We start from the raw sequence: 23,377 nt of genomic DNA, 5'->3' as shown, positions 1-23,377 counted from the left end.
AGGTCCCCCTGTGGTAACGCACTGACCACCAGGGGGCAGTTCCTGTGTTGAGCGTCTGCCCCCTGGTGGTCATTGTGTGTAATAGTGACTGGTCGTTCCACCTTCAGGCTGAAATCGGCTCTCCAACATCCTCCAAGGGGTACCAGATTATGAGAGGGCACAGACCAGGCCGAGGGACCCCACTGGTGCACAATTGGGGCCAGGGAGGGATGTGGGAGGTTGGCCAGCCCAATCAGCCAGACCCCAGCAGCAAGCTAACCTACTGTTCAGAGCATCTGCCCCCAGATGGTCAGTGCACATCATAGCAACTGGCTGACCAGTCAACTGTTTGCCCCCTGGTGATCAGTGCACATCACAGGGAACAGTTAAGTGGCCTTAGCATATCATTGGCATATTATGCTTTGATTGGTTGAACGGCCAACTGGCTGACCGGATACTTAGCATATTAGGCTTTTATTATATAGGATGAGGATGTTTGATAAATTGGATGTAAATGAAACTTGAGGGATCAAACTATATTTTCCCTTTGCAAAAATACTCATTATAAATTGAAAAATTGTCTGAAATTCATTATATAATTCACAATTGAAAAAAATACTCTGTATTTTTAAATATTCACAAAATAAAATACAACCTAAAGTTGTGATACCGTACCCTGACAATAAATGAATAAGTATTTTAATGTAACAAATAAAATATATTTTCAAAGGGTGACTAAAAATAGCTACAGATTTGACTATACGTTTACAATTTTTGTCCAACAACAAAAAGTATTTTACACTAAAATGAACTGCAAATGATGTCAGAAATGTACAAAAGTGTATTATTTGTGAAATTAAAAGACATATTCTTTATTTTTGGTCCATATGTGAACATCTAGATATCACTTTAATAAATTCACTTTAGGGTAGGGGATCTTGCTCCTTTCTCTGTTGATTATATGATTTCTACTGTGCTTGAATAATCTACACTAATAAAAGAGAAAAATGGTAATTGGAGTACGACGATACCCTTTTCATTGGCTAATCAGGGCTATATGCAAATTAACTGCCAACTAAGATTGGCAGTTAACTGACAACTAAGATTGGCAGTTAACTGCCAACAAGATGGCGGTTAATTTGCATATGTAGGCACAATGCAGGGAGGCGAAAGGGAAAGCAGGAAGAAGCCCCCTGCCACTGACAGTGATCGGAAACCCAGGGGGGAGCTAAGAGCTGGGGGGCAGGGCAAAGGTGGCCCTGGGGCCGCCTTTGCCCTGCCCCCCAGCCATGATCGGAGAATCAGGTGCCTTTTCCGCCCTGGCCAGTGATAGCAGGAAGTAGGGGTGGAGCCAGCGATGGGAGCTGGGCACGGTCGAAGCTGGCAGTCCCAGGAGCTAGGGGTCCCTTACCTGGGCCTAAAGCGAAGCCCACGATCGTGGGGCCGCTGCAGCTGCGGGTCCCCGCTGCCCAGGCCGGACGCCTCAGCCAGAGGCGTCAGGCCTGGGCAAGGGGCCGATCCTGCGATTGGAGGGTGATGGGGGCCAACGCCTGAGGGCTCCCAGTATGTGAGAGGGGGCAGGCTGGGCTGAGGGACACTCCCCCCCACACACACCCAGTGCACGAATTTCGTGTACCAGGCCCCTAGTAAATAAATAAAGAAGAATTTTTTATGGAATTTTTACTATAAAGAATAATGTTTTATGATTACTGGGGACATATTAAGTGCTAGGCAATGAAGCAGGTGGTTTGTGTTTATTTATTTAAGTTTCTGCATATACTTTCCAAATAGAAACCTATCTAACAAAATTAATAAGTACTTTGGGAGGAAAAGCCATGGTGGGGCCAAAGCTGCTGTGTCAAAGTTAAAAGGAAAAATTTTACCAGTAGTGAAACTGAAATTTAGTAGGTTAAATAATGTGTGAAAGGTCATATAGGTTGTGATTAAACAGCCTGGGATTCATCTTCAAATTTCTCTTTGAAGCTGAAATTCTGGCCATTATGGCGAACAATGCTTAGACACACAATATTGAGAGTGTAGTGGTCCCCAGGACCAACCTCACTGAACTGAGGAAAGTACCCTCAGACACTGTTCTTCTCAGCAATATAGTGAGCTGGGGTCAAGTCCCCAAGCCCACAACTTCTTTTCATCAAAACTGTCCCTGCGATTTCAGAATGCAGCTGGCTGAAGTGCTCAGGCTTCCCTGGGAATCCCAGTCTTGGTTGATTCATTTCACTCCTTGGTATCAGCTGCTCTTGATCCAGGTCCAAAGCCTCACAGTAACTTTCAAGACACAATATCATGTCTGTTCATAACTTGAGAATTGGCAACTTTACTGAAGATTTGGAGATGGCGATGGAGCTGATATCCCAAACTGCATAGCTTTCTCCCAACTCTTCTGCTCTGCCTGCTTCAGCACAAATTTGTCCCCAAAGCAGTTCTAGCTACACTCAGGCCCCAGGAGTTGTAATGAACATTTCTTGTTTATGTTTCCTCCCATCAGCAACACCTTAGCTTACGTGTAGCACCCAGCTCTTGCTTTCCTGTAACTGTCCTCTTACTCCAAGTGCTTCAGGGAAGACACTCCATCTTGTGACCAGTTGGAGCATGGGATGTGCACATGACCAGAGGTCAGAGCCAGCAAGACCAATGGAAATGTTTGAGCTCCCGGATAGCAATGTTGTCTTTTTTTCTGCTGGACTTGACCCTAGAAGAGTACACCTGTGGTATTTTTGCAGCTTCCTGGAAGACATTTGTGGAGGGATTTCTGAGAATGAAAACAGCAGAGAAGACAGCAGACCTAAGAGAGATAAAGATAGGTTCTAAGAAGCCATTTATGTCTTTTTTTAAAAAACATATTTTTTATTGATTTCAGAGAGGAAGGGAGAGGGAGAGAGAGATAGAAACATCAATGATGAGAGAGAATCATTGATTGGCTGCCTCCTGCACACCCCCTATTGGGGATTGAGCCTGCAACCCAGGCATATGCCCTTGACCGGAATCGAACCTGATGCTCTATCCACTGAGTCACGCCAGCTAGGGCACCATTTACATCTTTATCAAGCAAAACCTGAGGTTGCTTATCCTTAGGCTCTTCAGTTAAGAAGACAGTGAATCTGGTAGGGGTGGGGAACCTTTAAACCCCAAGGCCCATTTGGATATTTACAATATCATTCACAGATCATACAAAATTATCAACTTAAAAACTAGCCTGCTATATTTGGTCAAATATTGAATATACTCACCCCTAATGCTTTGGCAGGGCCAGACCAAATGACTTCCTGGCCCTTAAAAGGCCTGTAGGCCAAACATTCCTTCCCACCCCTGTTTATTGTAATAAACAAATTTTAGTTAGAGTTTCTGTCATGTGCCCAGAAACATGCAAAACTATTTAGAAAAGATGGCGTCATGAGATACTAGCCTGAAAATATTATAAGAAAACATGATACGATCTTTTAATAGGCACCAACACTTCTTTGGTTTTCTAAAAATATTTTCAAAGATGTACACAAATTTGATGCATACAAAATATTCATTTTCTGTTTTGCTTTTTGATCTAATTAAATACCTCATGTTCAACATTCAGTTGGTAAAATATTAAATGATAAATTATTTTGCATTATATCTTTGTTATATTTAATGATACAGGTACTATAAATGGAATTTCAAGTGATATCTAAAGTATATGATATATTACATAGATGACAATCTGCTCAAAAAGTGACATAATATACTGTGCTTTAGTGTCTAATAAGCTCATTTTTCACTGAGCAGCCATTACATGCACTGCATTCTTTTTTCTAATTCCTCCTGTTGTGCAGGTAAATCTTTGTTGACTCCTTTACTTCTCCACCCTCTTTTATGTCGTTATATGAAACCAGGAAAATGAAATGGTGAGGTCATTGGACAACTTGAAGTATATTCAGACATGGCCAGCTTTCATGTTTTGGGAAAGCAGATGGGCACATTGATGTAGCAAAGACTAAATATTATCATTGCCCTTGAATTGTCCTTGAACTCATTCTGTATTCAAACATTCTAACAGGATACGCAGTGAGAGAAGGTATATCAAATACACCAAGCTGGAATCGATTTTCAAAGTTGTTTCCGACTGCCCTTGAATTTTCTCTATTTTCTCCTCAGTTTTACTTTTCCACATAGCTACTAACTTTAAGTCATCTCTCCCTATTCTCAAATCCAGGGCTAATATTCAGCTTATACCTCTAGCTGCCCTTACATGATTAAAGCAAGACCTTGGCAAGGACCTCGTGGACACTTGGTTTCACTTAGATAGGTTGCTGTTTGCATATGAATATTTTCTTCACTAAGATAATTTTTCCTATATTTATTGCAGTGGCATTGGTTGATAAAATTTATAGGTTACCAGTGCACAATTCTATAACACATCATCTGTATATTATGTTGTGTGTTTGTTTACCACTCATAGTCAAATCTTCTGTTTTATACAAAATATTGCTCTTCTCTCTCTCTAATGCAGCCTTTTAATTCCTTTATAATTTCCTTAAGGTTTCCTCTGAAACTTTTAGTAACAGTTTCAGGTTTAAGTTTAATTATGGAAAAGGTGAAAAAAGGAGGTTTGTTTAGAGAAATGAAATGTTATTTCCATAAAAATATGACTAAAATAAACTATTTCAAAAAAGTGTTTTCTGAAACATAAGAATAATTATGTATGCATGTGTGTTTATATGAAAAAGTAGGTTTACAGTTGTGAGTACATAAAAAACAGAGTTCATTCTTATATTAATATTTATTAATTATTTGTATTATTTTCCATACAACCAACTGTAAGCCTACTTTTGCCCCACCCTGTATGTAGTAGTACATATAGAATGTGATGCACATATACTATTTACATGTAATGTGTTTAACAAAGTAAATAACTTGATCTCCTAATAAAAATAAATGAGCTTGATATTTCCCTTGCGATTTGGTTTAAAGAGTTGAAATATTGTGATGATAGTTAGATTTACATCTGACTATACATATCACACTAAAATTTACATATCACACTAAAATTTTAACTGTGGCAGAATATTTTAATAACATCTCAACTATTTGTGAGTAGCTCTCTTATAAGTAAAGAGGCAGCATTATTTCCCAGCTGTTACTCCGTTCAGTCACAAGCTTATAGCTACTATTGTGCAAAAACCAAAAACACCTGTAAGAGACCTGGAACCGAAATCAGGTCCTTAACAGAGTGTTAATATTTCAGGGGCTGATAACAACCTGCTTCAGCCTGTGGAACTGTGGAGGAGGCTACTCAGCAGGAAGGCTTTAAATTAGTGGTGGCCAATCTAAGCCTCTAAAATATATTTTGGAAGATCTACCCTCCAGTTAACACACAGCCAAGCTAACTGAAAGCACATCCTGTGGACAGCCCTCTGGTTCTGAAGTATGCCAAGCTCAGCTTAATAAATAAACCTGATTTACCGACACTAAATATAAAGTTTATTCACAGCCATGTAATAGATGTTATGCAAAGACCGTTTTACATATGCAGTATTTCATTTCTCAGAGTGAGAAGAGTGAAAAGTGAGGGGAAGATGCTTTATTTGATGTGTTTTTCTGCCCTTTCATTTCAGAGTCTGAAATACTATTTCTCTTCATTAATGTTTCTGCTTTAAGTGAGGAGAAAGATGCTGAAATAAAATGAAGAGGGCCATATTTGTCAGCCCACATGTTTTGCAGAGTGAGCTTAAGAATAATTATATTAATACACTATATTTGTGGACTGTAATTATATAATTACACTATATTTGTATATAAAGATCATAAATAGTAAAAAAATAGAAAAAATTATTAGATTAGAAAGTAATGAATGTAAACATAAAAAACTGCATAGTTAGTTTGAAAAAAATAATACATCTTTTGTGTATTATTTTTAAAAGCTCCTACCAATGTTTTTTCAAATAATACAAAATGATAATAAAATAACAAAGTGAAAATATATATATATATATATATTAGAGGCCCGGTGCATGAGATCCATGCTCTGGGGGGATGGGGGGGTCGCTCAGCCTGGCCTGTGCCCTCTCGCAGTCCAGGACCCCTCAGGGGGTGTCCGCCTCCTGGCTTAGGCCTGATCCCTGCTAAGCAGGCAGTCAAACATCCCTCTCAAGTTTGGGGCTCTTGCAGTCTGGGACCCCTCACTCATTACCACCCACCTGCAGCAGAGCCAGGAGAGGCTCCCACCACTGTCGCTGTGCTTGTCAGCCATGAGCCCGGCTTCTGGCTGAGCAGTGCTCCCCCTGTGGGAGCGCACTGACCACCAGGGGGCAGCTCCTGCATTGAGTGTCTGCCTTCTAGTGATCAGTGAGTGTCATAGTGACCGGTTGTTCCGCCGTTCAGTCAATTTGCATATTAGGGTTTTATTATATAGGATTTATACATTTTAAAGCCAAAAACTGGCCAACAATCTTGGGTCTTCTCCTGCACTTCCCCCACTGCAATCAACCACCATCGCTTATGAATTTGACTTCTTAGGATTTGTTTTTTTCATTGTCTTCACTTTACTTATTTTAAAATTCCATCAACATTCCTAGATGATAAGAATAGTCTCTAGTAACAACTCTTTCCCTTCTTTCTTCAGCTGAAGATAGAATAATCTCTCTTATAATCAAACTAGAGGACTCATGCACAAAAATTAGGGCCGGCCGGCCTCAGGGAGGGACTGTGGGAGGTTGGCCAGCCGTGGGAGGTTGGCTGTGGGAGTGCACTGACCACCAGGGAGCAGCTCCTTCGTTGGGCATCTGTGTCATAGTGACCAGTTGACTGGTTGTTTGGTCAACTGGTCATAATGGTCACTTAGGCTTTTATATATAGAGATGTCATCTGTTTATGTTTAAAGTTCCTTTTTTACTGTAAATGCATTTTTTAAAGTCCAGCACTTTAAAATGTCTTAAAACTTTTACTGTGGTATAGCTCTGCTTCATTACAAGGTAGTACAAAAGTAAGTCTACAGTTGTGAGTATGCAAACAAGGAGTTTATTTTTGCACTATTATTTATTAATCATGGTATTATTTTACATCCGAACAACTATATACTTACTTTTGCCCCACCTTGTATTCTCTACTTTTTGTTTTCCATTTTCTATTAAAAGAAAACCCAAACTTTAACTTTATCCACCTATTCTCTCATATTTTCTTGTTTATTTTCTGATTAATTTTTAGTTCTGGGTTTAACATAGTTTTATTAAAAAGCATTCCCTGCCCTAACTGGTTTGGCTTAGTGGATAGAGCATCGGCCTGCGGACTGAACGGTTCCAGGTTCGGTTCCGGTCAAGGGCATGTACCTTAGTTGCACAAACATTCCCAGTAGGAGGAATGTGAGCGCACATTCCCTATAGGAGGCAGCTGATCAATGTTTCTCTCTCATCAATGTTTCTAACTCTCTATTCCTCTCTCTTTCTCTCTGTAAAAAAATCAATAAAATATGTTTTAAAAAAAAGCATTCCCTTATCCTCTAAAACTGAATGATCCCAGAATATTGTATATTTTTCTAGTGTAATGTTTATAACTTTTTATTATTATTACTTATCCTATGTAGTATAATACTGTACTCCATGAAAGTAAAGTTTTCTCTATTCATCACTTTACATCTGGCATCTGTGCATATTCGAGATATATGGTATATAATAACGCATGGTATATAATACATATGGTATATAGCACACGTCCAATAAATACTCATTGCTTTGATTCCCATCTGAGTGGCCTTATCAAAGGACACCAGGCTGGTGTTCTTGCTGCCATTACGTGCAGATGCCAACTTACAAGGAGAGACTATTGCACTTGAACTTTGACTGGCATCTATACACAGTTCTGGTTGAGGGGTCCTGGACTACGAGAGGACTGAAAACTTGCTTATAATGGCTAAATTAGTAACACAAAATCATAGAAAAGGTGGTGCCTATGAGGAGGATTTGGTTTTGACCAAGTTGAACAAAGCAATGGTAAAAAGCCAGCAGATAAATGTTTGACTTTTCTACGTATAATGGATCATTTCAAGATAAAACTACTTTCTCTGATGGTATCTACTATGATTGAACAAGAGACTGTGTTCATTGTTGTGGGGATTTGGCTAGCTCAATAATATTCCCTTTGGATTGTCTGTCCCTCCATCCATTCTTGTCTCCGCCCCCATCCTTGTAAAGTGTTAACATAAAACTATTTTATTTTATTTCTTAGGTTTTTTTGTAAGAAAAATGCAGAATGGAAATCTAGGTCCAAAAATGGTGCCAAAAAGAAAATCCTCAGGTCTTGATTATAGAGTTGGTTTGCCCACCTGTCTAAAGAAAAACCAGAGGTCAGGTGAAAAATTTCATATAATTTGGTCACATCACAATTACTAAAGCTTTCAACTGTGGTTAATTGGGGTGAGGTGAAGGTGAAAAGTCAACTGCTGGGAAATCAACTAGTTTCTGCACTTTATCAGTATAGGAACAATCCTATCTAATAAAAGAGGAACATGGTAATTAGCATACGACCGCTACCCTTCCCATTGGCTAATCAGGGTGATATGCAAATTAACTGCCAGGCAAGATGGCAGCCGGCAGCCAGGCAGCTTGAAACTAACATGAGGCTTGCTTGCTTCAGTGATGGGGGACTCCAACGTTCCCCGCCTGCCTTGCCGGCCTCTGAGCTTGCTGTTTGAAACATTGTAACAAATATAGAAGCGAAACAAAACCCCAGAAACCTGCTTTCAGCAAGCCAGGATCTCAGAGCTGGAGTTGATACAGAGTTTCGATTATAGAACCCAAACAAACCAGATACCTGCTTTCAGCAGCAGAGGCCTCAGAGCTGGAGCCAGAGCTAAAGCTGGCCCAGAAGAAAAAAAGAAAAAAAGGACAGGTTGGGAGCTTCAGTCACCCGCAAGCCTGAAAACAACCCTCAGCCCCTCACCCAGACTGGCCAGGCACCCCAGTGGGGACCTCCACCCTGAAGGGTGTGTGACCAGCTGCAAACAGCCATCATCCCCTCACCCAGGCTGGTCAGGCACCCCAGTGGGGACCCCCACCCTGATCCAGGACACACTTCAGGGCAAACAAGCCGATCCCCACCCATGCACCAGGCCTCTATCCTATATAGTAAAAAGGTAATATGCCTCCCAGCACCGGGATCAGCAGAGCCGAGAGGCCTCCCGGCACTGGGATCAGTGTGACAGGGAGCAGCGCCCAAACCACCTGATCGCCCTGCGGCTCTGTGTGTGACAGGGGGCGGTGCCCCAACTCCCCTATCGGGCCTACTCTGTGAGTGACGGGGGGAGCTCCTCAACCCCCTGATTGGCCCTGCTCTGTGCGTGACAGGGGGGAGCTCCCCAGCCCCCTGATGGGCCCTGCTCTGTGCGTGACAGCGGGGAGCTCCCCAACCCCCTGATTGACCCTGCTCTGTGCGTGACAGGGGGGAGCTCCTCAACCCCCTGATTGGCCCTGCTCTGTGCGTGACAGGGGGGAGCTCCTCAACCCCCTGATTGGCCCTGCTCTGTGCGTGACAGGGGGGAGCTCCTCAACCCCCTGATTGGCCCTGCTCTGTGCGTGACAGGGGGGAGCTCCTCAACCCCCTGATTGGCCCTGCTCTGTGCGTGACAGGGGGGAGCTCCTCAACCCCCTGATTGGCCCTGCTCTGTGCGTGACAGGGTACAGAGCCCCAACCCCCGTGATGGGCCCTGCTCTGTGTGTGACAGGGGGCAGCGCCCCAACCCCCTGATTGGCCCTGCTCTGTGCATGACAGGGTGTGGCGCCGCAACCTCCCAATCCGCCCTGCTCTGTGCATGACAGGGGGCGGCGCCCCAACTCCCCAATCGGCCCTGCTCTGAGCCTGACCAGCGGCTGCACCTAGGGATTGGGCCTGCCCTCTGCCACCCGGGAGCAGGCCTAAGCCAGCACGTCGTTATCTCGCGAGAGGTCCCAGACTGCGATAGGGCACAGGCCGGGCTGAGGGACCCCCCTCCCCCCCGAGTGCACAAATTTTTGTGCACCGGGCCTCTAGTGATAATTATAAAGATTTTGAAGCTTTGATGGAATGGAAACCTTCCAAAAACCACAAAAAACAAAGAAACATGGAAGGTAATTCTTAAGACTTGTTATGGCCAGTGTGGCTCAGTTGGTTGGGTGTCATGTCACGCACCTAAAGGTTGCTGGTTCCATTCCTGATCAGGGCACATGCGTGGGTTGTGGGCTTGATCCTGGTGCGGCAGTGTGCAGGAGGCAGTGGGTCAATGTATCACTCTCACATCTATGTTTTTCTCCTTCACCCTCTCTCTGAAAAATTAATTAAAAAAGTATTTTAAAAGATCACTTTAAAAACAACAACAACAAAACCACTTGTTATGGAAAGTTGTAGTCTTTTCAGTAGTTTTAAAAGAGACTTATCACCTTTAAACTCTAGGAAGACTACTGAAAATCAGCCTTGGGATCTGATAGTAAAAGTCATAGGGCTGAACAGAAACTAAACATACAGTCTCAAAGGTCCCTGCTTTCAAATCCCTGGGGGTGAAAGAGTGGGATCCCTAAACCAAGAATTGAAATATTTGAATTGACAAGCCTATGAATGTTTAACCTCATAAAAACATTTCTAGATAGTGAAAGCAATGATTAACCTCTTGCCAAAATAAAACTTTCTCTCTCTCCTCTGAAACCTTGTACTAACTTGACTAAAAAGTTCAGAAGATCATTATTTTTCCTCCAGATATGCCCTCACTAACACTCATGGCTTTCAGACAAAACAAAAAACAAAAAACCCACCCACACACAGAGTCAGGTCTTAGAATAGTTCCACTAGAAAAGCCGTGCTCTGAGAAGAAATAGCCTGCGGGCCAAGCAGCTGCAGAACTAGAGAATAAGTGGCAGAACATACATGCGTGTGGGTGTTTAGGTTATTAGGCCAAAGGAATCAAAATAAAAGACTGTTCACAGAACTCACAGATTGAGGAATGCCCACGTACAGCAAAGGACTCAATGTTATGTCAGGGTTACTTGGAGTTGGTCCTGTTAATTTGTTGGGATGTCTCCTTGAAACTTGGACATGGACATGACATACAGAATATTAGATGATGTGTTGGAACTTCATTGAATTGAAACACAGGAAGAATATCAGGAGACTCAGAGAAATGTCTATATTAGAATGAATTCGCTCTGTAAGGTGGTATCCAGCATCTGATTATTCCCCTCCCAAGGGTAAGGGAACTCCTTTGACAGTGATAATGAAGGAAGCACTGGCATCTTTGCACAAATCCCTACAATATTCCACCTTGATGTAAAATTAATATCAAGTAGAATATCACTTAAGGAGCAATAATGGGTCTAACACATTTCTTCTTTCCTTTAAATAGCCTGGGAGCTTAAGCGGCTCTATTGGAATGCAAATAAGATTATTACAGTAATTTTGGATGGATATTTTCAAAAGCAGTTACTGTGTGTCAGTAATGTTTATGATTACCCCAAATCCTTTAATGGCTCTCTTGAGATGCCAAATGCAAGGGCAAATAGATAGCTTTCAGAGCAGACATTAATGGAAGAAAATAAAATCCAGTTAGTAGCTTGCTTTGTAAAAGTTCTTTAGTTTTTTAGAGATTCCTCAGGATCAAGAAAAGCAGTATATATTTGCCAATGTTATTTTTTAAAATTCTTCCATATTTTTTTTGATACTGATATATTTGAGGAAGAGAATTATTAAATCTATTTTAAGACAACACTTTGAGTAAGAATTAGAAAACATGTTGGTAGTTATTACTGATGATATTGGTTGATAATATTACCATTACAGATGAGGAAATTTACATGACACACTTGCATAATTTGATGTGGATTTCTAAAATATTTTCAGGAAATTAAACAAGTGAAATTCAGTGGCTGTTGATAGTTCAAATAAAATACATAAAATGTTTATAATTAAGCAAAATATAATAAAGAAGTACAAAAGATGGTACTTTTTTTATTAAAACATTTATGAAATAGTTCATTGAACATGTTTTCATTTCTAATCACTCTGAATAAAAAGTACCCTGTATGCATTAGTAAAATATTCTAATACTTTGTTATTCAGCCCATGAAGCAAATTATAGAAATAAAACAATAATTCTTTATATGTATAGTGCTTTATATATTTTAAAATATTTTATGTGTTGGATATAACTTTACTCTTGTAATAAGCCCATGCAATTTTATTTTCAATTAACATAAGCAAAATATTATAATATGGTTATTGAAATTATATTCCTAGCATATGTGTGATCGTATTTCCAGAATGCTATTTTATGCTTTCTCTTTTTAAATGTTTATCAATGTGGTCTTTATTATTGAAAGTATTACATATGTCCCCTTTGCTTCCCCATTGACCCCTTCTAGCCACCCCTACTCCAGGCCTTCACCACAGTATTGTCTGTGTCCATGGGTTATGCATAGGTACATACAAATTCTTTGGTTGGCCTCTTCCTACCCACCCACCCCGCCTGTGTACTTTGTAATAATTTTGTCTATTTTCTTTACTTGTCTTCCTTTACTATAATACATGCACTACAATAACACAGATTTTATTCATCTTGTATACAATTATAAGCTTAGTACTAACATTATGCCTAATGATTAGTAGCCCCTAATGAAGATTTATTTAATCAATAAATTAAATTTTAAAAGCTGAATTTTTTTGGCATTGTGGTAAAAACACTATTACGTTGCAAACTCATGTATCCCAATTCCCCTCAAATTACACTGAGTGTAGTATACTAAAAATGTGTACAAGTACACTGTCTACTCAGAGTCAGCCCTTTATAATTAAAAGTGTTTTAGTACAAGAGAAAAATAAAGTGGAAATGAGTAAAATAAGTAATTCCTACCCTGAACACCCGCCAAATGGAAATGCTGTTACTACTACTTAAGCATTCACAAAGTTTTATATATTATTCCTGAACAAAATAATCTCTTAAGAGCCCTAAATAAACTTATTTACCCAAAATAAATTTTAACATAGATAAATATGATTAAAAGTATCACATATATTTCTAAAAATATAAATAGATTGAAGTTTTCTAATGTAGATATGGTTATGTGTTAGTTTTTTTTTTAAAAAAGTATATATATATTTTACTGATCTCAGAGAATAAGGGAGAGGGAGAGATAGAAACATCAATGATGAAAATCATTATTGGCTGCCTCCTGCATGCTCCCCACTGGGGATCTAGCCTGTAACCCAGGCATGTGCTGTGACTGGCAATCAAACAATAAACTCAACCACTGAACCACACTGGCCAGAGAGATAACGCCTTAGTTTTTAATTACAGAGTTATATATCCCAAATATAGGCCAGCTCTAATTTGTTATTTATCTCTGAACAAATCATTAGTAACTTCAGCATGAATTTTGCAACAATAACTCCAAGAAAATAATGTGCAACCTTCACATACTTTTGTTAAGAAGGCTTAAAAAATGACCACACACATAGAATATAATAACAATTATCAGTGGTCTTGAGATTTTATGCCATAATTGTAAAGTTTTCTTTCCTTAAAATCAGGGAATGTAATATCTCCAACTTCATTCTTTTTTTTTTTTCTTCTCAGGATTGCTTTGGCTATTTGGGGTCTTTTGTGGTTCCTTACAAATCTGATGATTTTTTGTTCAATTTTTTTTAAATGCCATTGGGATTTTTATTGGGATTTTATTTTTGCTTTGGGTAATAAGGCCATTTTAACTGTGTTGATTCTTCCAATCCATGAACACAGAATATCTTTCCATTACTTTCTTGCATACATTTAAAGAAAATAGAAAACAACATTGTATAAAGGGAAAGTGCTTCAATTGATTTGAAATAGTGTTCTGACTAATTGAAGATTTCAGAAGAAAAAATCATTTTATAACATCACTTCATCTGCAAGCTGTTCATACATATCTAAAAACATATTCAAGGTCATGCTACTATTTCTAACTATATTTCTAACTATAGGTCACATTAACATAGACATTTGTTGCTTAATATAAACAACATTATCTAACTGAACCCTTGAGTCTGCAAATACAGATAATTAAAGTTTTAATTACAGTGTTGTGGTACTTAAACAGAATTTAGCTGTAACCTAGGAAACCACTGACATTTAGATAAGAGAATAATAATCTCTACACTCTAAGAAATAATTGAAGTAAAATTCATTTTAAAAAGGAAAAGAAGAACAGGAATATATAAATTAAAATTACAAATTGCACATAAACATAAGGAGCCTCTGATTTCATGGCAGGGGGAAGAGATTGGTTTTTAAAAACAAAATTTAAAAAATATATGTTATGGATTTTTTAACTATATTTTACATTTTGCCCACATTCTTCCTTCTTGTTTAGTAAAAAAAAAAGAAGAAGAAGAAGAAGCTATGGTCCATGTCTAGCACAGGCTACTGATTTGGACTTGATTTTCAGCTCAAGTTCCATCACTCACTTTGTTATCTTAAGGCTGTTAAATATTAAAAACATCAGATTTCTCCTATACAAATATGGATAATAAAACATACTAAGAAAGGGTTCTGGGAGTATTATTTCAGAAATATGTTTAAAAATTTTTCCCCACATTATTTTTTTCCAAGGTTATTAAAATATTTTAGCACAACCTGGCTCAGTGTTTGAGCACTGACCTATGAACCAGGAGGTCAAGGTTCCATTCTCAGTCAGGGTATGGATTCCAGGCTTGATCCCCAGTAGAGGGTGTAAAGGAGACAATCAATCATTGATATTTCTATCTCTCTCTCCCTCTCTGAAATCAATAAAAAAATGCTAAAAATATTTTAGCACAATTCTGTTAAAATATTTTATTTATATTCTCAAACTTCTTCCTTAAAGATGGTCAGTGTGTACATGTATATTTTGGTATTTGGCCAAAATTAAATTCTGGGACTGTGTGTATTAAGTGCCTGTAAAGAAACTTGTTGATTTTGTATCAGTTTCTAGGATTTGTCTTTCTCATTCCCCATGCCCTTTCTGGTATAACCCCCGTGTCTTAAAGGAAATTTTGCTCTGTGCTTCTGGTTAAATTTTCTACACTGACATTGCAAAGGTAAACTTTTTTTTTCTCAAAATGTCTCATATGGACATATAGGTAGAAGCAAGTATGGTAAAATGTTAATTATAAAATATACATGATAGGTATAATAATTTTCATGGTAACATTATTTGAACATTTTCATAAATAAAAGTTAGGTAAAAATTTGCCTTTTATTCTTTTCTAAAATTTGTGAACTTACCCCATGTATATGTCCAATCTAACTATTTTCTCTGTTACTTTACTTTCATCTGTTTTGTTTTGTTTTCCCTTCCAGTTGAATAAGAAAGAGCATGGTAATAAATATGGTGAGAAATAGAACCATTATAATTCCCATCACTGTGCACTTCCCTGTCCCTTTATTAAACTACATTTAGTCAAAGCAATAAACCAGCTGTTTGCTTAAGAAATATCTGCTCTGAAAAGTAAGACTAAAACCAATCTAAATATATTACTTTTCTTGTGACAAGCCAATAATGGACAGCAGAATTGTGAGCAGCTGGTTCAGGGAAAAGATTATATTATTAAACTTATCCTATTTTAAGCATCTATTCTGCAGAGTACCTAAAACTCTCTTAAGTTCAAGAACCTGATAGAAGCTCTAGAAAACATGTTGATATTTTTTGTAAGTAGTAAAATCAGGATATTTTGAATTTTGGAAATAATCATACCTATGTATAAGTCTAGGCTTTAACAAACATTAGTAATAATCTTCAACAATTCCATAAACTCTCTAGGCGATAGACATAATAATGCTTACTGCATTAAGCCTGGTGTAAGTTTTGATATTATATATAACTTTACATATGTGTATATATATGTGTGTGTGTATATATATATATATATATATATATATATATACTGATATGTATAGTGTATGTATATACATATGTATACACATATATGATTTGATTAAAAAATAGTAACTTTTATGATGAATATTTTATGTGTTGATATTTGTACAATAGATATGTATTTATTGGTACTAAAACTAATGAGTTCATTGAAGGCTATAACTCTATCTCTTCTTCATTATCTAACTTTGTTACAGTCAGAAAATAAAATGTGTCTGATGTTTTCCTCAGGATTAGACTGGTATTATAGGTTTTCAGGAGGAAGACCACAGAGTTAAGGTGCCATGTCCTTCACTTCATATTTAGAGTTCCAAGTATCAGCATGATTTATTAGTAATGATGTTGACCTTGATCACCTGGACAGTGCAATGCTTGTCAGGATTCTACTCTTTAAAGTTATTCTCCCCCCTTTTTCATGCTGTACTCTTTGGAAGGAAGGAAAGAAGTACAGCTCACATTTAAGTGTATTAAGTTATGTTATTCCTTCTTGAGGGCAGAGTATGAACTTAAATTATTTGTATATACTAACCTGTCTCCTATCTAATAAAGAGGTAATATGCAAACTAACCATCACTCCAACACACAAGATGGCCACCCCCATGTGGACACAAGATGGCTGGCAGGGGAGGGCAGTTGGGGGTGACCAGGCCTATAGGGGAGGGCAGTTAGGGGCAATCAGGCCAGCAGGGGAGCAGTTAGGTGTCGATCAGGCTGGCAGGGGAGTGGTTAGGGGGTGATCAGGCTGGCAGGCAGAAGTGGTTAGGGGCAATGAGGAAGGCAGGTGAGCGGTTAGGAGCCAGCAGTCCTGGATTGTGAGAGGGATCCCAGATTGGAAGAGGGTGCAAACTGGGCTGAGGGACACCTCCCCCATCCCCCATGTACGAATTTCATGCACCGGGCCTCTAGTATAAACATATGTACAGATAGTCTTGCATGTAACCATCTACATCTACATTAAGCTAAACATTAGGTTATACCGATGTCACCAAACGTAATCCATCACCACATGGATCATGCTAGCGTCCACTCATTGCTCAACTGGAAACTTTCAAGTCAAAAATGAGAAAATCAGCACCTACCATCCACTTTCTATTTACTTAATTGTATACATGTATAGTAGTATCAGGATTGTTAACTTATACTTCCATAGAAATAAAATACTTTATCAACTAGAGGACAAAGTTTATGTGCAATGTCTATCATTAGTCTTAAAGACTCCACTAGTTATGGAAATTCCTTGGTCAGCTCCCTTTATCTCCACCCCCTTCACTAAGGATGTTTTGTGCATTTGTAATACAGTTAGCTTATCTTGTCATATTCTGTATTCCTTTCCAGGATTCCTCCAACCCCTGTTTGCTTTTCATTTGTATATATTAAAGTTGACTCTTTGGGCTATGAAGTTCTATGAGCTTTTCCAGAAGCATCAGGTTTTATATCCACCTTACAGTGTCATTCAGAATGGTTTCATGACCCTCCCTTTACAATCCTGTGATTCTCCTATTGAGATTTTCACCCTCCCTCCATACTCAGGTTAATCACTGGTTTATTTTGCTGTCTTTATTTTTTTGCCTTTTCCAAAATGTCTTGCAATTGGAATCATATCGCCTTTTCAGACTGGCTTCTAAAGATTACATGTAGAATAGACATTTAAGGTTCATCTGTCTTTTCTTGATAATTCACTTACCTTTATTACTGAATAATATTGCACTGTATAAATACCACAATTTGCACATTTACCTACTGAGAGCATTTTGGTTGCTCCAAGATTTGGGCCATAATAAATTAAACTGCTATAAAAATGTGTGCATGATTTTTATATGCACACACATTTTGGGGTAAATACTATGAAGCATGAGTGCTGGATCATATGGAAAGACTGCCCTTGTAAGAAATGTCCAAATTGCCTTTCAAATGTTTGTGTCATTTCACAGTTCCATCAGCATGGATGACAGTGCCCATTGCTCCAGTATTTGAGGTTGTCAGATTTTTATTTTAGCCATTTTAATAAATGTGTAATGATATCTCAATTTTGTTTTTGTCCTAATGGCAAATGGTTTTTGAGAAACTTCCCATATGCTTACTTACAATTTGTATATCTTCTTTGGCTATGTCACTTTTCCAATGTTCTATTTCTTTTTTTTTTAATTGAGTTATTAATTTCTTTATTGAATTATACAAGTTCTTTTATATTTTAGTATGAGTTCTTAATTAGATATGCATTTGAAATACTTTCTCCTAGACTTGTTTTCTATTATTGTTGTTGTTATTTTAACAGGGACTTTCAGAGAGTAAACAAACATAATTTTAATAAAACCAACTTATTTTTTTTCTAAGGATTATGCTTTTGTTTAATACCTCAATACCAAACCAAAAGTCACTTAGATTTTTTTCTTAAGTTTTATTCTAGAAGCCTATAGTTTTGTATTTTAAATTTAAGTCTATTTTCTTTCTTTCTTTCTTTCTTTCTTTCTTTCTTTCTTTCTTTCTTTCTTTCTTTCTTTCTTTCTTTCTTTCTTTCTTCCTTCCTTCCTTCCTTCCTTCCTTCCTTCCTTCCTTCCTTCCTTCCTTCCTTCCTTCCTTCCTTCCTTCCTTCCTTTCTTTCTTTTTTTGGTGTAGTGTAAAGTCTGTGTCTAGAGATTATTTTTTGTTTTCCTTTTAAATTTGGGTATTCAATTACTATAGCACCATTTGTTGAAAAGACTATCCTTTTTCCATTTACTTTGTGTGAGTTGATTTCTGGATTCACTGTTGTGTTCCATTGATCTCTCTCTCTCTCTCTCTCTCTCTCTCTCTCTCTCTCTCTCACTCTCTCTCTCTTGTCAATTCCATGTTGTCTTGATTACTGTAGCTAAAATAAGTCTTGAAATCTGGTAATGTAAGTCCTTAAATTTTGTTCTTCTTCAGTATTATGTCATCTGCACTTGGTCTTCTGCCTTTCCATATAAACTTTAGGGTCAGTTCATTTATATCTATAAAAGACCTACTGGGATTTCAATAGAGTTGAATTGAATCTACAAACCAAGTTTGGAGGGATTCACATCTTAACAATAGTCAGTCTATCTATCCATGCAGGTAAAATAGCCCTCCACTTATTTAGACCTTTGATTTCTTTCATCAGAGTGTTGCAGTTTTCCACATACAGTCCCTATATTTTGTTGGAATCATATCTAAATATGAATTCATCACTATTATAAATGGTATTGGGGTTTTTTTGTTGTTTTATTTTATTTTATTTTATTATTGCTTAAAGTATTACAAAGGGTATTACATATGTGTCCTTCCCCCCCCCCCCGCCCTTGACAATCCCCTGGCCTCCCCTATCCCCCAGTGTCTTATGTCCATTGGTTATGCTTATATGCATGCATACAAGTCCTTCAGTTGATCTCTTTTTCACTTTTGTATATTAACTTTGTGTCCTGAAAACTTTGACCAGTTCTCTGGAGTTTTCTACATAGACAATCATGCCATCTTCAAGAAATTACAATTTAATTTTTTCCTTTTAAATCTATGCACCTTTACTTGTATGCATGCATATAAGCCTAACCAATGGGCACAGACAACAGGGGGGTGAGGGCATGAGTGGGGGGTTAGGGGGTAATGGGGGGATAAGGATGTATATGTAATACCTTATTCAATAAAGAAATTTTAAAAAATAAAAAATAAATCTATGCACCTTTTATTTCTTTGCATTACCTTAATGTGATAGCTAGGATTCGTTCATTGCAATGTTGAATGGGCATGATGAAAGGCAACATTCAAGACCTGTTCTCTGTCTTAGGTAGAAAGTATCCAGTTCCTCACAATTAAGTATTACAGTAGCCACAGGGTTGTGTGTTTTTGTAGATGCTCTTCACTTTGTAGATAACTTTATTAAGTTGAGTAAGTTTTCCACTATTCCTAGCTCTCTGAGAGTTTTTATCATGAATGGTTGGTGGATTTTTTTCTGTTACCAATTGATATGACCATATTATTTCTCCTTATTAGCCTAGTGATGTGGAGTGTTACATTATTTGATTTTCAAATATTGTATCAGCCTTACATACCTGAAATAGATCTCAAATGGCTATATTCAATATTTTTATACATTATTGTGCCTTATTTGCTAATATTGTGTTGAAGATATCTACATTTATTTTTGTAAAAAAAATATTGATCTGTGGTTTTCTTTTATGTAATGGCTTTATCTGGCTTGGTAATAAGGTAATGCTGGACTCAAAATGAGTTATGACGTATTCTCTCTGCCTCTTGCTTCTGTTCCCAAAAAGAAATTTTGGAAAAGTAATATTATTTCTTCTGGATCTGATGATTTCTAATTTGGTGGTTATTATTGACTCCATTTATTTTTATGGATATAGGCAGGTTCAAATTATTTATTTCTCCTTGTGTGAGGTTTGGTAGTTTGTGTCTTTTAAGTAACTGTTCCATAGATAGATAGATAGATAGATAGATAGATAGATAGATAGATAGATAGATAGAACTTTAAAATTATCTGTTTTGCATGTGAATATACTAATTTAGAACTAACTACAATGATCTGTGAATCTTAAAAATTGCAGAATATAAATAGAGCTGGTGACCTCTAGGGAATTTAATACTTGTTTAATTATTGAAAGATTTAGTACTGATAAGATAATAATAAGTTTTGCTTAAAACTTATTATTATCTTATTATCAATCAGCCAGCTTTGTATGCTAAAGTAAAAGAAAATAAACCCATATGTATAAAATGACCTCCTAACTTTTCAACTGCTTTGTTATAAAAGAGAGAGATTAGACCTACAAAAATGTGGCAGGTGGTACCTGAATATTAAAAAGTATTAAAATGATGATATGCTGACAATGGTGAGAATTATCAGCACATGCATATATGCAAGTGAATCTATTCCATGCATGCCTTTACAGAAGAACAATGTAAGTGGTAAGAAATTAATCCTTTAGGGAGTGATAAGAAACTGCTCATTATGGAAGTGGAGACAGATTTATGTTATAGTTAGATGGTAAAAATTGGTATTTGAATGAATGAAGAAGAAAGGAAAAAGGAAGAGTCAAGATGAGTGTGACGATAATGATGCCATGAATTTTTATAGTAAATAAATGAGAAAGAGTCTGATTTTGGAAAGAAAGTCAGTTCAGCATTAGGTATGACAAGAGTGAGACTCCCATGGAGGTTTAGCTGTGTATGTACAACAAAATTTTAAATGTAAAACACTGAAATTCAAGGGAGGGTCAGGTCATTGCTGTATGGAACAAAAAAAGTGCTTCAAAGGAAGATTCTGCATTGTTTAGGTCACACGTTTTCTGCCTATCTGATTCTTATTCTATGAAGGTTCTTTCATCTTCATTGTGTATTAATGTGCTCAAGCTGATATAACAAAATACCATACATGAGGTGTCTTAACAGAAATTTATTTTCTCCAAGTTCTAGAGGTAGAAGTTCATGAAGAAGGTTTCAGCTGAATTAGTTGCTTTCTTTTTTAAATCTTTATTGCTGAGAGTATTACAGATTCCACCCTTCTTTTTCCCATTGCCCCCTTCCATCTGGTTCCCACCCTGTCGCAGGCCTTCACCACCTTATGAATAAAATAGTTGCTTTTTTATGTCTGTCAGATGTCCTTCTTCTTGCTATGTCCTCAGATGGTGTTTTCTCTGTACATTTTCTGGAGAAAGAGAGAGAGAGATAGATATAGAGAGAGAGAGAGAGAGAGAGAGAGAGAGAGAGAGAGAGAGAGAGAGAGAGAGAATGCTCTGGTAGCAATTTCTATAAGGACACTAATCCTATTGGAGCAGGATCCCATTCTTATGACCTCATTTAACCTTAACCAGTTATCTTCATTGGGTCTTGATATCATGGGGTGTTTTTTTAAATTTATACTGCCTAAATGTAAATTTAATATTTTAATATGAATTTAGAGAGTTAAGCAGGTATGAATATTTGACATTTGTCATAACCTATGGTGTCTCAGAACACTCTCCAACTAAGTAAAATTTATCTGCATGGAAAACAGTAGCTTATTAAGGCATATTAAATAGCCTCAGGGTACATGCTTCTGAAGCTCAAGCATAAGGCATTGTTCATACCTCATGTTTTAGCAGCTGTTTAATGAAAAGTGCCAGCTCAGTGTGTAGATTATCTGATAATTAATACAACAGGAACCAGGGACCAATGTGGATATAATTCCAAAGTCCTTGCTCATTTGCAAATTAATACAGAGTCTTGCTTTAATAGTCAGTTTGTTACTTGGGAAGGAGATGGGGATATTGAAACTTTTTAATTTTCAAAGCCTCTATTTGATCATGTTTTATTTGAACACACTATATAAAACAGAATTTAAAGGGATAATGCTTAAGAGCCTAATACAGAAAATTAATCTCTTTATGGTTATTAAAGTACATGTGTACCCCTCAAGGCTAAATGTAAGCCAGTGTGTTTTCAATGCACACACAAAAGAAGCTAATTTGAGAGCAAGCTCTTTCTAATGTTCTAATCAAAAGTGGTCTAATTTATTAAAAATATGTCAAATTGACTGCCAGGTATTTTTAAAATCTTAAAGATATTTTTTCTAACTGACAGCTTCATGGGTATAAGCGGCATAAGATTCTGAAATACTTTTAATAAGACAATAATTGAAAGCAAATATAAAAAAGGTGTAAAATAATGAAAATTGTGAAGAATAATTTGGTTTGGGTCGAGAAATATGTTAAGGTTAAAATTGCAATTATGATTAATAAAAGCTCTAGTTCCTGCACCATTTTAAATAATTGATTAATTAACTGTATTATTACAGTTTACATGATAACACTTGTGAAAATATATTGTTTCTATAAGAAGAGTTTGACTTCCTCAGAATGTCAAACATGCCATATAACACAGAAACTCCATCCCGAAAAGAAATGGAAATATATGCTCACATAAAATTTGTATACAAATGTTTATAGCCAAATTATTCATAATAGCTCTAAAGTAGAGACAACCCAAATGTCCATCAACTGATGATACATGGATAACACAATGTAATATTATTCAGCAATAAAAAGAAATGAAGTACTAAAACATGCTACAACATGGATCAACCCAGAAAATATTATGGGAAGTAAAAGTAGCTTGGTGGTTGCCTAGGGCTATGGAGGGAGTTTGAAGGAGGAGGATTGGAAATAGAAAGTTAATGCTAATGGATACGGGAGTTCTTTTTAGTATGATGACAATATTCTAAAATTAGATTGTGATTATGGTTGCACAACTCTGGAGTATATTAAAAACCACTGAATTGTATACTTTAAATGGTTGATTTGTTTGGTATGTTAATTTATTTCAGTAAAGCTGTCAAAATGGACATTGAGCTAACCTGTATAATTCTATTTGTATAAGGCTTACATCTACAAATCTTATGGGCTTTTCAATGTAATACCACATTCTAAAGCAGGAGAATATTGTTGTTATGGACAATAACAATTTTCTAGAATAATATTTTTCAAAAAATGAAATCCATATATACTTAAGACTGCTAT

Source organism: Myotis daubentonii, chromosome 13, assembly GCF_963259705.1.
Source record: "Myotis daubentonii chromosome 13, mMyoDau2.1, whole genome shotgun sequence".
NCBI lineage: Eukaryota > Metazoa > Chordata > Mammalia > Chiroptera > Vespertilionidae > Myotis > Myotis daubentonii.
This window is presented reverse-complemented; position numbering follows the sequence as displayed.